Raw genomic sequence first — 14338 nt, 5'->3', positions numbered from 1 at the left:
GATGTACTGATCCAGGTACAGAACCAGGTAATGCGGAACTTCATGACCTTGGACTCTAGGCTCAACGGGAATTGGGAGCAGAGATCCTCGCCTGCTTCCCCCAATATCCGGCAACCCAGGGGTCACACCCGTAAGACACACCCTGCCGATGCAAGATAAATTCCTCATTGGCCGACCTCTACTATGCAACCAACGCCATGCTCCAGGCTGCTTTCCGGACCACGCTGCCACATCGCGGCCTTGCAACAAATCACAAACACTTCCTACCCATTTCCATAAGTATATTTCCACTATATGTAATGAGGTTCCAATATGGTGTAAACCATGGGAACAACTGTAATAGCAATTAGAGGACAGCCTGAAAGCCTCCATCCCTCTTGGAAAGACTGGCAAGCTACCAAGAGTATCTGCCCACATGGCAGATCCTGGCAAGCTACCAGTTTTGTATTTGATATGCCCCAAACAGTAAAAACAATGTACCTCATTCCCCTGACCCTGAAAGAACCCCCAATACCAAGCATTAAGAAGGACGAACAAGGAGGGACTGAAAAAATCTCAGAGCCGAACTAGGTTGTCTAAATAAAGAAGGACTAAAATGACTGTTTGCAATTTTAATGCACGTACACTGACATGGCAAGCATCCATCGAGGACCTGACAGTGCAAGCGCAGATCAAGTACGATGTCATTGGACTGACCAAGACGAGAAGGCATTGGACACATCATGCTGCTTTCAACACTGGAGGAAAACTGTTCCCCGGAACATGCAAGAGTAGAGGCATAGGTGGTGTCAGTGTCCTTGACAATGTTAATGGCCATTAGCATTGATTAATTTGAATGCTAACAACCCAGATCGGATGCTTATGTTTGAATAGATGTGGCTCATTGCCGGCAATTTCTATCTTTGTCTTCTACCCACCAACATCCAACTATGATGAAGAAGAAATTGAGAAGTTTTATATGGAGCTGCAAAATTTGTATAAAGAAGACCACACCTTCTGCAAGGTCATTGTCAGTGATTTTAATGCCAAGGTTGGACCTAGAAGGTCACACAAAGAACTCCACACTGGGATCCATGGCCTAGAATGGAATGAACAGGGTCAGGGACTGTCTGAGTTCATCATGTTGACCAAAGCCATCCATAGTAACTCACAGTTCCAGAGGGCCAAATCTAAACCTTTGACATGGAATCTCTCCGTGGACATTTCCACAATGAAATTGACCACATCATATTCAGTTGATGGTATTGCCTGACCAATGTTGCTGTTGTCTCAAAGTTCCAAATGGGATCAGGCCACCATATCTTTCGTGCAAAATACCACATTATGGAGCAGGGAGAAAGGGCTGCAAAGTTTAAGAAGAGAACTCCCAGAATGAACACCAACTGAGAGCTCTTTGGTACTATTGTGGAAATATGGGAAAATGCCGTCATTGACAACATCGATGAGGAGTATAATCGACTGGTTCAGCACCTCCATGATTGTGTGAGGAATGCAGAGAGAGAAGGCCACAAAATGACACATGTCTTCAGAAACTCTTGAGCTCATTCGCCAACGTGGTCTGGCGCAAACCTCAGGCAATCTCAAGCTAAGTTTCAAGCTCACAAAGCTGTGCATAGAAGTAATAAAAGAAGACCTCAAAGAGAGAAGAGCAACAGTGTTGACTGATGCGACAGAAGCCAGGAAAATTATTCACAACACCTGCCTGTCCTTCGTCAACTATAAGACCAAGATGACTGCCCTCCAACGTCCTGATGTATCACTTCTTCCAGAAGGGCAATGGAAAAGGTTATTCATGACTTCTGCTCGAATCTCTTCAATTGCCATGTCCACGGGCTCACATACCAAATTCCAAAGGATAGATAGGTCATTCCCAGCATTCTCCCTTCTGAAATCTGACACGCCATTTTATTGGTAAAGTAGTGTACAGAACCCGCTCCAGACATGGTCAGACCCGAACACCTGAAGAATCTGCCACCAGTACTCATCAATACATGGTCTCAGCTCATCACACGCTACCTGTCTGAATGCAATGTTCCATCCTAATGGAAAAGCAGCAGGACCGTCCTGTTTTAGAAGAAGGGAGACATCCACGACATCAGGAACTTTGCCCGGTCTGCTGTTGTCTGTTGTCTACAAATTATTCACTCAAATCATCCTGAATAGGATTGGCAGAACACTAAACTAAGGACAACCATGAGAGGAGGCCAGGTTCCAAAAAGGATTCAGCATTATCAACCATGTCCACATGGTGACTAAACTCATTGAGATTTTGCAAGAGGTCAAGATGGCACTCTGTCTAACGTTCATTGATTTAAAGTAGGCCTTTGCCTCTGTTGAGACTGAAGCGGTCAATGAAGCACTAGCCAAACAGGGCGTTCAAATTCAGTATGTTGGTTTATAATATGTACATTATTGTTGAATATTTAGTCTTGTATCACTGTATCACTGTCATCCTGTTGCTCATTGATTTGCTTGAGCATGCACTAGTAACATCTCCATTGTGAGACTTGTTGTTACTGTTTTTGGCATATTGAATACACCATGGGTAGCTTGCTAGGCTTTGCTGTGTGGGCAGGATATTCTCGGTAGCTTGCCAGGCTTTCCAAGAGGGACGGAAGAATTGAACCTGGGTCAGCCCCATGCAAGGCAAATGCCATACCTGCTGTGCTATCGCTCCAGCCCCTAACCAGAATAAATTTTGTCTTAAATATCTTATAGTAGCTTACTGCAGGTACATTTAACTGAGCTCTTTTGCTGTGAAAAATACAACTCCCACACAATTATGAGGAACAACTTGTACATTTTCCAAGTATTCACTGAATGCTAACATATATACACATATACATTAAGTTAGAAAAAAATGATTAAATTGACACCTCCAGATAAACTTCATTTTTTGTTCGAAGTCACCTCAGGAGCAGATTATGTTCAAGATTCTTGTTCAAGAATCATGTAATGAACCCAGGCTAGACTCTGTTGGACACCAAGTGCTGACTTTATTGCTAATTTCACTAAAGTTGTATATTGCATTAAAAAATGAAAATTTAGGTCTTCTGCACATGCTTCAGCCCTTAGACACATCCTAATAGCCCTCTCCACTAGTTTATTTTTATTTTGCAATTTTGGGAGGGTCTCCAAAATGGTGCTCAGGAGACCTAGGATCTGTCCTGGTAATTCTCTGCCAAAAAGACTTGTGATTCAGTGCAAGGGCCTGAGTTTGTGTTGGGAGGACTTGCTCTGTCAGGGATTAACTTGGCCATTCTGGCAGTATAACCAACAGACTCTAGTGCTGCATCTGGTGACACTGTTACCTTATCCATAATAATGTCTTTCCAGTTCCTCTAGTTAAATTTATAATATATTATCAAGTGGAGTTGGGCAGATAACTTTAAGGACTGGAGTGTATGCTTTGCATATTTGAGCCTCAGATTGATCTTTGACACTGCTATTTGTGGCCCAAAATGTAAAACCAAAATCTAGCTAATAAGGTATTTCCAAGGACTGATGAAATCATACTAAAAACAGAACATTTGTCTTAGTCTAAAAGTTTGTTTTTATTTATTTTAGGGGGTCACACCTGGCAATGCACAGGGATTAATCCTGGCTCTGCACTCAGGAACCACTCCTGGCGGTGCTCAGGGGACCATATGGGATGCTGGGAATCGAACCCGGGTCTGCCACATGCAAGGCAAATGCCCTACCCGCTGTGTTGTCACTCGAGCCCCTAAAAGTTTATTTTTAATTCATTTATATTTTGCTTTTTTATTAACTACCTAAGTGAAATGATACAGTATATCTTTATCATTTGACTGATTTTACAAGGGTCATTATACTGTATGTGTACAGTGTTGTTTTGTAAATGACAGAATTTTATCCTTTTTTCCCTCTTTAATAGTGGCTTAGTGTTTGTTCCATTGTGCATATATATGTTTTACTTAATCATCTATTTATGTCATTTAGTCTATTTTTGGGGGCTGTAGAAATTGGACAGTGGGTAGGGGACTTACCATGCATACAGATGATCCAGGTTTCCCCCTGAACTTGCTAGCCATAATTCCTGAGCACAGAACCAGGAGTAACTCCTGAGCATTGTGAGGTATGGCCAAAAACCTAAAATAACAAAAGCAACCAAAATACCATTAGGTTGTTTCCAGCCCTTATTTACTATAAATAATGCCGCAATATCTTGGGCAAATACATAAAACTATAATGGCTGAATTGTATAGAATTTCTATTTCTTAATTTTTTGAAGCGTTCTATACTGCCGTTATGGCTGCAGCAGTTTACCATACTGTTGTCTGTCTGTTATGGCTACAGCAGTTTATATTTTCACCAACAGTGTATAAGGGGGTCCATTATCTCCACATCTTCTCCTAATTTTCCTTTATTTTGTTTTCTTTTTCCTTTAATATTTGGACTGCAGTGATAGCACAGGGAGTAGGGCATTACTTTGCATGTGGCCAACCCAGGTTCGATTCCTTTGTCCCTCTCAGAGAGCCTGGCAAGTTACCAAGATTATCCTGCCCGAAGGGCAGAGCTTAGTAAGCTACCCATGACATATTCAATATGCCAAAAAACAGTAACAACAAGTTACAATGGAGACATTACTGGTGCCCTCTTGAGCAAATATTTGAACAACGGAATGACAGTGCTACAGTGCTTAGTTTTGTAGCATAGAATTAAAGTATAAAATATAAAATAACAACAATTTTTAAATTGGGGAGCATAATTGGGGTCTACACCCAGTGATGCTCAGGGCTTACTCTTGGCTATGGAATCACTGTGAGATACACAGTTACAATGGTGTTTATGATCAGGTTTCAGACATACACATCCAACACCCATCTATTTCCTAAGACCAATGACCCTAGTTTCCCTCCTGCCATCCCCACTTACCCAGGTTGCCTCTGGCCCTATGACAGGCTCTCTCTTTACCTCTCTCCTTCTCTCTCTTTCTTCCTCCCATTCTCCCATTCTGGGAATTATTGCCTGAAATACAGATCCTGAGAAGTTGTCATGTTTGTTCCTTTACCTAATTTCTGCATATAGTTCCTATTCAGAGTGATCATTTCCAACTATCTTTTTCATAATTGCTCTCTCCCCCAGCACTTGAGGCAGGCTTCCATCTGTGGAATAATCCTCCTTGCTCGTGTTTCTACTGTCCCTGTGTATTAATCTCATGTTAGGTATTTTTATATTCCACGAATGAGTGTAATCATTCTTTATCAGTCCTTCTCCTTCTGACTTATTTCATTCAATATGATACTTTCCATGTCTACCCATTACTTCATTTTCCAAAGTGCTGCATAGTTTTGCATTGTATAGGTGTGCCATACTTTCTTTAATCAGTCCTCTGTACTTGGGCATTCAGGTTGTTACTAGATTCTGACTATTGTGCATAGTGTTGCAATGAACATAGAAGTACAGATAACATTTCTTCAGTGTGCTTGTGGGTCCCAGGGTATATTCACAGAAGTGGTACTGCAGGGTCTTATGGAAGTTCAATTTCTAGCTTTTTGTGGAATGCCCATCTTATTTTCCAACAATGAAGAGTCCCTTTTCTCCCCACTTCCACACCAGCACTGGATGCTCCTGTTCTGTTTGATGTGTTCCAGTCACTGGTATAAGATGATATATCATTGTTGTTTTAAGTAGCGTCTCCCTGATGATTAGGAATGTAAAGTATGTTTTTTTGTGTGTGTTGTACATTTGTATTTCTTCTTTGAGGAAGTTTCTGTTCATTTCTTCTCCCCATTTTTTATATGGTTGTATGTTATTTTTCCTTGTAGAGTTCTAACAGTGCCTTACATATCTGAGATATTAACCCCTTATCAGATATGTAATGGGTCAAAATTTTTTCCCAATCTGTGGGATGTTTTTGTATCTTAGTCACTTTTTTTGAGTTGCATAAGCTTCTGAGTTTAATGTAGCCCATTTGTTTATATTTGCTTTTACTTGCTCGGTCAATAATGTTTCATCTTTAAATATGCCTTTACTTTCAATGTCATGGAAGGTTCTGACCACATATTGCTCCATAAACTTTATGGATTTAGGTCTGACATTGAGGTCTTTAATTCACTTTGTTTTGACTTTTGTCCTTGGAGTTAAAACGAGGTCTGGGTTCACTTATTTGCATGCAGCTGTCCATATTTGTCAGGACCACTTGTTGAAGAGACTTTCCTTACTCCACTTCATATTTCTTGCTCCTTGATAAAAGATTAGGTGTTTATATATTTGAGAGTCATTTTGAATATACTTAACTCTGTACCATTGATCTTGCTATGGCAAGCACACCATTACTAGATTGAATAGAAGTGTAGACAGTGGGCAACTTGTTTTGCCTGATCTTAAAGGCTTTTAGCTTTCCCCATTGGGAATAATGTTTGCTGTGTGCTTATGGTTGATGGTTTTGAATATATTGAAAAAATTCCTTTAAACTCTTATTGATTTCAGAGTTTTTATCATAAACGGGGAGGATGGGCCATATCAAATTCTTTTTCTGGATCTAGAGAGATGATAATATAGTTTTAATCCTTTCTTTTCTTGGTATGGTGTATTATGTTAATTGATTTGCAAATGTTACACCAACCTTGCATCCCTGGGGTGAATGCTAATTGTTCATGGTGTATGACCTTTTTGATGAGTTGTTGAATTCTGTTTGCTAGTATTTTTAAGGATATTTGCATATGTGTTCATCATGATTGTCATCTGTAATTTTCTTTTTGTGTGCTGTCTCTGTCTGCTTTGGCTATCTGGGTGATATTTGTCGCCCAGAAACTGTCAGGAGTATTTTTGTTTCCTTATTTGTCTGGAAAAGCATGAAAAGAATTAACAGAAGGTTCTCTTTAAAGATTTGAAATAATTCACTAGTGATTCCATCTGGGCCAGAGCTTTTACTTGAGGGAGATTTTAATTATCATTTTATTTTCTCTAATGGTGATAGGCATGTTCAAGTATTCCAAATCTTGGCTGAGCTTTGAGATGGTATAGGACTCCAGAAATTTATCCATTTCTTCAAGGTTCTCTTTTTTATTGTCATAGATAATTACAAAGTAGTCTGTGATGATTCTATTGATTTATGTCATGTTTTTTGTGATAAACCCTTCATTTATTGATTTGGATTATTAGATTAATCTCCCTCTGTTTATGTGTGAATCTCACTTGTTGTTTATTGATCTTGTTCATTTTCTCAGGGAACCAGCTTTTGGTTTCATTGATATTTTGGACTATTTTTGGGATTATAGTCTTTGATTTCTGATCAAAGTTTCATTATTTCCTTCCTCTTGCCTGCTTTGGGCTCCTTTTGTTGTTCATTTTCCAAGATCTTAAGCTGTACTGTTAAGTTTATAAAGTGGGCTCTTGCTTCCTTCCTGATGAATGCCTGCAGAACTATAAACTTTCCTTTTAAAACAGCCTTTGCAATGCCCCACAAGTTCTGGTGACTCGTGTCCTCATTTTCATTTGTTTCCTGGAATCTTTCCATTTCCTCTTTGATTTCCTCTCAAAGCCACTGGTTATTCAGTAGTGAAGTGTTTAATTCCCAACTTTTTGGCTTGATTATCCATTATTGTGTGTGATTAACTTCTACTTTCAGTGGATGATGATCTGAAAAGATAGTTGAAACAATTTCTATATTCTTGATTGTATTGAGATATGTTTTGTCACCCAAGAATCATGTAGTCTGTCTTGGAGAATGTCCTATGAGCACTAAAGAAGAATGTCTACTCAGCTTTTGGGAATTAAAAGCCATATATATATGCATATATATGTGCATGTATATATATGATTCTCTCTCTTTCTTTCTCTTTGTGTGTTTGTGTGTGTGGTGTGTGTGATCTTGAACTCTGGGCTCAATGGGACCCAGAAGCAGATACTCTGCCTGTTTCCCCCAGTCTCTGGCGACCCGGGCGTCACACCCATAAGTCACCTCCTGCCATAGCCAGATAATCTCATCTGAATCTTCCAGAACTCACAGCTCTTTCTCCCAGAAGGGAGCATAAAATGAGGCCCCCCATAACCTGCCACCGGACTCCGAGCCAAGCTTTTTTCACTTGAGGCACCCCAGAGAGGGGCGGGTGAGAGCCTTCCCCGCCCCAAGGGGCCCAGACTCGACAGCCAACCTCCACTATCCAACTGCTGCTATGCTCCAGGCTGCTTTTCACATGCTCGGTCGATCCTCACACAAATGCACACAAATGAACATATTCCTGGACCACGCGGCCGTGACATCATTGACATCATCATAGAAGGAAATAAATATTTATGCCTCTCAGAGAGCCCGGCAAGCTACCGAGAGTATCACGCCCACACGGCAGAGCCTGGCAAGCTACCCGTGGCGTATTCAATATGTCAAAACCAGTAACATTAACAGGTTTCATTTCCCTGACCCTGAAAAAGCCTCTAATAACTGAGAAAGATGAGTATGGATAGGCTGCTAAAATCACAGGACTGGGACAAATGGAGACATTACTGGTGCCCGTTCAAGCAGATCAATGAACAATGGGATGACAGTGATACAGTGATACATTTAGGAGTATCACTTCTTCCTGCTGTGCTGATTCCTTGTTCATTAAGAAATGACTTTCACTGTCTCTTATAACCTTCTTCAGCCTGAAGTCTATGTGGTCTGATACTAGAATGGTCACATCAGGTTTTTTTAAGGCAGTGATTTGCTTAAAGAATTGTTTTCCAGCCTTTGAGTCTGAGGTTCTGTTTGTTTTGATTGTTTACATGTGTTTCTAAAGGGGTCAGCAGAATGTTGGATTCAATTTTCTAATCCCTCCTACCACATTGTGCCTCTTTATGGGGCTATTAGTTCATTGACATTGAGAGAGATTATTGTGCTGGGAAGTTGTGCCCTCTTTACGTAGGAGTTTGCTGTACTTGTGGGGCTTGTCTTGTCTTAAAGTAGCCCACTTGGTTTTTATAATGGTGCTTTTGAGTCTATGAAGTTTATGAATTTTTTTCTTTATCTGTGAAGTTGTATGTTTTTTTTCTTCAAACATAAATGAGAATCTGTGTGGAAACATTAATCTTGGCATTTGTTTCACTGAGTTTGTCCACTATATCCTACCACTGTCTTCAAGCCGGAGGGTTTCATCGAATAAGTGTGCTGTGAATCTTAGGGGTGTTCATTTATAAGCAATTTTCTTTCTTGATCTTGCTGCTTTCAGTATTCTATCTATGGTTTTCATCATTCTGACATGGATGTGTCTTGAGGCATTATTTAGGGGGGGTCTTTTTTAGCTGGTATCCTTCAATCCTCGTGTATTTGGGTGCCTGCACTCTTCAGTTCAGGTAACTTCTCATCAATGATAGCTTTGACAGTTGCTTCTTGATAAAGTTTTTTGTCCCTCCTCTTTGGTACTTCAATGTTGTTTCTCTTGGTGTCATCCCATTTTTTTCCTGTTACCTGCTTATTTATTTTGAGGGTCTTTTCCATCTTCCCCTGTTATTTTCAGTCTCTGCAGTTCATCTTGGAGTTCATTGATTCTGTCCTTAGCAGCTGTTACACCTGCTTTTGAGGCCTTCCAATGAGTTTTTTTTTTTCATTTCACCCAGCAGGTTTTTCAGATCTGTCATTTTCTGCTTGTATTTTCGTTTGTATCTTCTTCATTTCTGCACTCAAATCCTCCTGTAGTTTATTGAGGTGTGTTCTATTGTTTCTTTGAGCTCCTTTTGCATCCTTAACAGCTGCATTTCAAATTTGTTATCCGAGAGGTTAAATGCATTATCACTTGTTGGGTTACCTGGGCAACCTTCTTCACTCACTAAGTAACCTGGTGGCTTTCTGCATTGTTTTACCATTGTGCTCTTTGAAGTTTGGATAATTCTGCTCACAGGTGCTTTTGTTTTAATGAAGTAATGTAGATTGGTGTAGGGGCCACTGTACGACTGTCAAATCTGTTTGGTGGTCGAGCTTCCCTAGTGAGCTATGAAGAAACTTGCAGTTCTAATGTGACATGATGGGGAAAATCAACTGATGTCACCCCCACATCCCCGGTCTTCTAAAATGGAAAGCCATAACCTCACAGTCTTGCAGAATGCATCATCAATCAGGTAAGTCTTGCTGCCTGGTGGCTTCTCACACCCCAATTTCTAGGTGCAACCAGGATACCATGTCCCCTGGGCTTCTATCCTCAGAAGTCTGAAAGTCACCACCTTGTAGTCACCATCAGTAGTAAGGTTATGCTGAATGCCCAGAGGCTGTACATGGACACAGTTCTTAGCCTGCTCAAGAGAACATGACCAGGGGGTTTTTCATTCCTCTTTTAGTCTCTGAAATTATCTTTTCTTTCTCTTCATCCTCAGGGACCATGAACATACAAACACACACACAAACATATACATACTCCCTCTATAAAGAAGTTTTTCACGGGTTGTTGATTTTATTTACACTTCCTTCTTCAGGTGAGGTTTGGTAGAAACATGCCTGGAATGACTTATGAGCTGACCCAAAACACACAAAAGGTGTTTGAATTATAACTTTTCTTTTTTAACAATGTCTATCTTTACTAGTTGTTGACTGGGATGCTGGATTTATCCAGAATCTCCTGATCAAAAGGTTTTTGTACTTTTTCTTTTCCATCTGCTATAATGGTTAACATTATATTTTTGAGACTATCCAAACTATCAGAGAGGTTAAAATATGCAGTGGAACCAAGTAAATGAGAGTTTATTTTATGCCAGAACACACCGACAATTTGTTTCCTCACTTTCAATGCATAAACCATTCTCTGTCCATGAGGTGATATCTCATTGTCTTTATGATTTACATTTTCCTTATCATCATTATGATGACCAATTTTTCCCACATGTCTGTTGGCCACTTTTATGTCTTCTTTGAGGAAATGTCTTTTCATTGACTCTCCCCATTATTTGATGAGGTTGTTTGTATCATTGAGCTTTGTAACTCTCTTGTGTATCTTGAATTGTAGTCCCTTGTCTGAAATACAATGTGTGAATAATTTTTCCCTATCAGCGGTGTGACCCTATTTTAGGCCAAGTTTCATTTCCAGTACAAATATATTTTAGTGGTATATTTTTGTTTGCTTTGTGGCTACACAAATGATGCTTAGAGTTTGCTCCCTGCTACTCTCTGGGGATCATAAGTGGTATCAGGGATTGAACCATCATGGTGGACACATGCAATGAAAATGGCTCTATTGAAGGAGCTTTCCTTCGTTCTCTCTCTCTCTTTTTCTCTCTCTGTTTCCTTCTGTGCACTATGGTCTATAAAACACATATTGAGAGATTATCTTGTTTTTTCCTTTACCCACTTTCAGGATGCAGTTCCTATCCAGAGTGAATATTTCCAACTATCATTGGACTGGAGCGATAGAACAGCAGGTAGGGTGTTTCCCTTGCATTCGACCAACCCTGGTTCGATTCCTCCATCCCTTTCTGAGAGCTTGGCAAGCTATCGAGAGTATCCCGACCGCATGCAGGACTGGGAAGATACCTCTGGCGTATTCTATATGCCAAAACCAGTAACAACAAGTCTCACAATGGAGATATTAATGGTGCCCGCTCCAGCAAATTGATGAACAATGGGACGACAGTGCTACAGTGCTACAGAGTTTTAGGAAGAATTTATCTTTCTTTGTTAGTTTCAAAAATTTAAGGTTGAACAGCAGAAAGTTTTCTTTGAAGGTTTGAAAAATATATATGTATAAAAATAGCAAATAAAGAAAATATATATGCATAATGCTTTGTATAGGGTGATCATTTAATAGTGCTAATTCTTCTAGTCAATAAACATGGACTATTTTTCTTATTGTGGTATCCTTTCCTATGTTTCAATAGTAACAATAAGTACAACTTGAATACTTTCAAACTAAAAAGGCTTCACACAGGCCCCCAGACTGGGATGGGAGACCCTGGCCCATTCGCTGCCAGCGGGGTAGGGCTTTCTCTTTCAACTCTTCCTTACTGGGCACAGCAAGGCAACAGCCAGTTTTAGAACACAGAATGCAGGTACCAGCGGGACGTCCAGGTGATCCCAGAGGGCGGGTTTGCCGGTCTCGCCCTTTACCGATATTTAAGCACAGCGCCACACGGACCCGGTCTTTTCTGCTGCCCTATGAGCTCGACTCCGATGGCAACTGAGCTACTTTGGACACGAGCAGCTCCCGGAGTGGCCTCCAGACTGGGATGGGAGCCCCTGGCCCATTCGCCGCCAGCGGGGCAGGGATTTTCTCTCCAGGATTCTCCATATGAGCGCCACAAAAGGAAGTAAAAGCTTGCAGGGATGCAAATACTGGCAGAATTTTCCTTGTACTTCATACAAAAAAAAACCGCGATGGCGGCCGCACGACCTATTATATCTTTATTGTCAGCAATGTGAAAGGGTTCCTTTTTAGCAGGTCTGACTGTGGGGGTCAACTCCAAACAGTGATACTGAGTTTTTTGTTGAAATATAGAAGGTAATCAAAGTAGCAACCATTTCTCTAGACTGTAAACTAAGCCATAGCCCCATGCCGGCCAATGAGAGGAAATATCCTCCTTTCTCGGTTCTCTTCCCTTTTCTGGGAGAAACGCTGTGTGGCGTCCACCATATTATGAGGTCTATGAAGCAGGCACGAACTTAGAGGCGGGGGAATGGGGGGGGAATTAAAATTAAAAAATATTATGTACTTGGAACAGCGGGACACTTGAGGAGTCTCGGACCATTACCAGAGTATGCTCTGCCGAGATTCGACCCGGGTGGCCACACTCTTGTGTGGCCCTGTTGCTGCAGATCAACCAGAATCTGGAGGAACTACTTTTTTGGTTCCAGAAACTGCTTGCAGCCATGTCTCTAGACTGTGAACTAAGCCATAGCCCTATGCTGGCCGAGGACAGGAAGTATCTCTTTTTGTTGTTGGGCGGCGTGGTGTCAGCCGTAATATGAGGACTGTTTATTAAGCAGGCATGAACTTGGCGCGGGAAGGAGGGGAAAAAATTCTATGTACTTCACAGTGGAACTTCATGTCTCTCCAGTCTCAGCAATGGAAAACTAATTATCAAATGCTTCATTGGCAGTAGGGCTGTCTTTCTTGGGGGAAAACTCCAACAATACTGAGTTTTGTGTTGAATTGTGGAAAGTAATCAAGGTAAAGAGAAAATGAAGTGAAATTTATCAATTACGCAGGTGGGGATGGGGGTGGGGGGGCGGGTGTTGCGAGGTATACTGGGATCTTTGGTGGTGGAATATAGGCATGGGTGAAGGGACAGGTGTTTGAGTATTGTATAACCAAGACATAAGTCTGAGAACTTTGTAACTTTCCACACGGTGATTCAATAAAATAAATTTAAAAAATTTAAAAAATAAAAAAATAAAAAGGCTTCACACAGCAAAAGAAAATCACACTAAAATGAAAAGATGCCTTAATAATCAGGAGAAAATATTTACACACAATGCATAAGATAAAGTGATAATATACTGTCTATAAGAATACACACACAATATTCTTTCTTTTTTTATTTTTTAACTTTTTATTAAATCACCATGTGGAAAGTTACAAAGTTCTCAGGTTTATGCCTCAGTTATACAATATTCAAACACCCATCCCTTCACCAGTGCCCATATTCCACCACCAAAAACCCCGGTATACTCCCGCCCCACCCCCTACCCCCTACTGTATAACTAATGAATTTCACTTCATTTTTTCTTTACCTTGATTACATTCCATAATTCAACACAAAACTCACTATAGTTGTTGGAGTTTCCACCCAAGAGAGACAGACTTACTACCAAGGAAGCATTTGATAATTAGTTTTCCATTGCTGGAAATGAAGAGATATGTAGCCCCACTGCTACAAGTACATAACTCTCTCTTTTTTTCCTTTTTCCTTTTCCGTTTTTTCTTCCCCCCCCCCCTCATCCCCCTTCCCGCGCCTCATAGTATGGTGTACGCCACGCCGCGTCAGCCAGCATGGGGCTTTTGCTTAGTTCACAGTCCAGAGAGGTGGCTGCTACATTAATAACCTTCAATATTTCAACAAAAACTTACTGTTATTATTTGGAGTTTCCCCCCCAAGTCAGACCTGTTCAAAAGGAACTGTTTCACATTGCTGACAATTATAAATGTTAAGTTTCGCGTCCGCGCGTCCGCGCGGTTTTGGATTTCTGTATAAAGTCCAGGGAAAATTCTGCCAGAAATTACATAGCCCAGCTCACGGTCCCAGTGCATTGCTGTAAGAAGTCTCTGGAATCAAAGTCTTTAGGCGCAGAGGGTCCGTTTCACGCTCAGCGGCTCCGGATTTATCTGGGCCGAGGGCGTGCCGGTTACGCCCCCTTCACATGAGTTCGTGGGAGCCCCAAAAGTAAAAACCGAATACCTCTGGGTTTGGAGTC

General features: G+C 40.9%; 1 pseudogene; it reads left to right on the top strand.

Annotated features, from left to right (window-relative positions):
- The first annotated feature begins 595 nt into the window (after positions 1 to 595).
- On the top strand, positions 596 to 10248 carry LOC129399740 (uncharacterized; annotated as a pseudogene).
- Positions 10249 to 14338: the final 4090 nt, after the last annotated feature.

This window comes from Sorex araneus, chromosome X, assembly GCF_027595985.1.
Source record: "Sorex araneus isolate mSorAra2 chromosome X, mSorAra2.pri, whole genome shotgun sequence".
In the NCBI taxonomy this organism is placed as follows: domain Eukaryota; kingdom Metazoa; phylum Chordata; class Mammalia; order Eulipotyphla; family Soricidae; genus Sorex; species Sorex araneus.
Note: the sequence above shows the minus strand (reverse complement) of the source record. Positions and strands in the feature narration are given on the sequence as shown.